Source organism: Haliotis rubra, unplaced genomic scaffold (genome assembly GCF_003918875.1).
Source record: "Haliotis rubra isolate DU_JTF1 unplaced genomic scaffold, ASM391887v1 Scf468, whole genome shotgun sequence".
In the NCBI taxonomy this organism is placed as follows: Eukaryota; Metazoa; Mollusca; class Gastropoda; order Lepetellida; family Haliotidae; genus Haliotis; species Haliotis rubra.
In genome coordinates this window covers 737,268-740,301 of record NW_025767155.1, presented here as the reverse complement: position 1 = coordinate 740,301, position 3,034 = coordinate 737,268, and positions in this window count along the sequence as shown.

The following is a 3,034-nucleotide window of genomic DNA, read 5'->3' as shown; positions in this document are numbered from 1 at the left end:
GAGGCCAACGCATAATTGCAGATTCCCTTCCCGTAATTTTAGTAACTGAAAACGATGTATTCAGACGGTGATTTTAATTTTGGCGTGAGATTTATCAGTTCCGTCGTGAGAGCGAGGCGTGAGTGATAAAAGCGTGAGTCTCAAGCCAAAGGCGTGTGAGTTGGCAGGTCCTATTACGTCAAGACGTGTAAGCGTCAATATAATTGTGCAAAGAAAGTTCAAAGTGATGCTGGTCTTATTCGTTTATCACTCTGGAGATACCCTAGAGCACGGGTATTGTGCTGAAAATCCTGGCAATTTAATGGGTGCACCCGAGATGCGAAAAAAAACCACCACAGGTTTTGGGCATGCCCAAGGGGAGCAACTCTGCTCAGCTTATTGCTGCGCCTTGGGCGACCGAACAGGCTTTAAAACATCACTCCCTGTATAATTTGGATTGTGTTTGGGCAACGGAACGATTAACACAATCGACTCTGTGATGCATCTATTTTTAAGTAAATATTAACGAGGGTAAACTAACCTGGAACAACACAGTGTCTGCAGCGCCGGGCAGATCCATGCTCCCTGTGGATATCAACACATCAGTCTGGGATAATTAATGAGATATTGCCTCCACTTTCTACATACAAGATGAATCAGAAGCTAAATCAGTAATCTCATGAGTAGACCGTCACCTGATTATATTAATATCTTTTCAATCAGAACACAAAGCACACGGCATAGCCAAGGACCATACGTCTTACTTAACGTCATAATAAACACTGACCAATATCGTATAAACCCAGTATATGCCTATTCCACAGCAATATATCGGTAGTAAATCAAATAAATCAATGTTTATTGACAATACATTTTCGTGGACATATTTTTTAATTTCAATCACGCGTTACTATGGATACTGGACGTTATAAGGGTCAATCGCCTTTTTAACAGGAAATGGGAAATTCTTCGCGGTGGTGAAGAGTACGGTTGACGAGGATGGCAATTTAAGAGACATGCTAATTTATCTGTTTTTCGTGATATGAATGTATGTCAGTTTGAGTGGGTGAAGACGATCATGGGATTTAGAGAGTCAATTCTAGGAGACAAAATCTCTGCCTGGCTTTCTCGACCAATCACATCAATATCCTGTCACGTCGAGTGACGTCGCTTGAAGTAGGGCCACTCCACATCAAATCAAGGTATAATTAATATTTGTAGCAGTCACCGTAGGGTCAATATGAGCGAATATATCCTTGCATATCAACCAAGGGTCTGGTATTATAGCGTGCTAAATTGTCGCCAGCAATGATAGACGGAGCAGTGAGTCTCATAGAGGTCTTCTACAAAGCCTATCGCTTCCTGTATTCTCATTTTCATGTAATCCCATTAACGGAAATTATCAACATTCATAAAAAGCACACGCCCCCATAAATAATGAATTTGAAATATCAAGTGTATGTATGGTGTGCTATACACACCAATACCATATGGGTTCGAATCCCATGTTCGTCCCGATCATAATTCTTGGTTTGTCGGCACCTTACACATGATTATCCATAAAGGAAAGAACGCTTTCTACCATTATTTTGGAATGTTGTAAAACGCTAAGATGACGGGCCGTGATATAGTGTTTAAGGTGGGTGAATCCACTCACTCACACACTCATGGTGTCTACCTGTACTGTTAGTTGCGTCTGTTAGATGCATTATATACAATCCCCCCGAAGCACTCATTGTCCTTGATGTGCTTTTTAGTCCTTGAAAATGGTTTACGGACAGGGTCTTCTGCATGACGGGTCTCTGGTGGCGGTTCCATTAGGCGGTTAATAGTATAGATCCTCACCACCCAATGGTTGCTGCGAGACGGCAGTTGATCGTAAAGTGAGTGAGTATGGTTTAATGCCGCTTTTAGCAATATTCAAACAATATCACGGCGGGGGACACCAGAAAATGGGCTTCGCACCTGTTCGTAAGGTGACTGAGTGAGTTTAGTTTTACGCCGCTTTTAGCAATATTCTAACAATATCACGGCGGGGAACACCAGAAAATGGGCTTCGCACCTGTTCGTAAGGTGACTGAGTGAGTTTAGTTTTACGCCGCTTTTAGCAATATTCCAACACTATTACGGCGGGGAACACCATAAATGGGCTTCACACATTGTACCCATGTAGGAAATCAAACCCTGGCTTTGGCGTCAAGAGCTGACGCTTTAACCACTGGGCTACCCCAGCGCCCCTGTTCGTAAAGAGTCCAGGGCGTTGCTGATCACACGTCAACATGACATGAATCGTCGTCCCTGCGTCGTTCTTCCTGCACTGGTGAGTCTATACTAAAATATATATTATTTGCAGGCCGCTATAGTATAGTAACATTCACTCATCACCCAACCTGACTGATAAAGCTACAGTAGTGTAGATTACCGTTAAAAGTATTTCAAACACAGTAGTGATATAGAATCGGAAATACGTCCAACATTATAGATACCTCCAGTCCACCAGACAGCCACATCATGAACGACGCATTTAATACCAACGTCTTTATTGCCGTGTCGTCTAGGAACACATTTCTGTACAGAAAGATTCAATAAAGTTCATGGTATCATCGTAACAGACGGTGTAATGGTAGCCAGGCTATTTCCGTTACTGTCAACAGAACACATTCAGCAACTTAAATAGTTATTGGCAATACAATGACTTTACATCATTCAACGGAGAGGGGAAATATCTGAGTACATGAAGGTAATTATAAATATGGAGATGTACAATAAGCTGTTGGTTTTATAACTGAACCAACTTAAAACTCGTAACGTCTTCCAGTCGCGAAATGTTCAACACTTATCACCGAAATTAGACAAATACTAACAAAACAACTCACTCATTCACTTGCCAATTCATACTGATTAACTTGAATTGAAATGGGTGCGTGATGACTGATATTTTTGGAAAACAGCTATTTCAAAACTGGTAGTAGTAGTAGCTGGAGTAGTAGTAGCTGGATTGTTTGTTTGTTTGTTGTTTAACGTCGCATTCAACAATATTCCAGCTATATGGCGG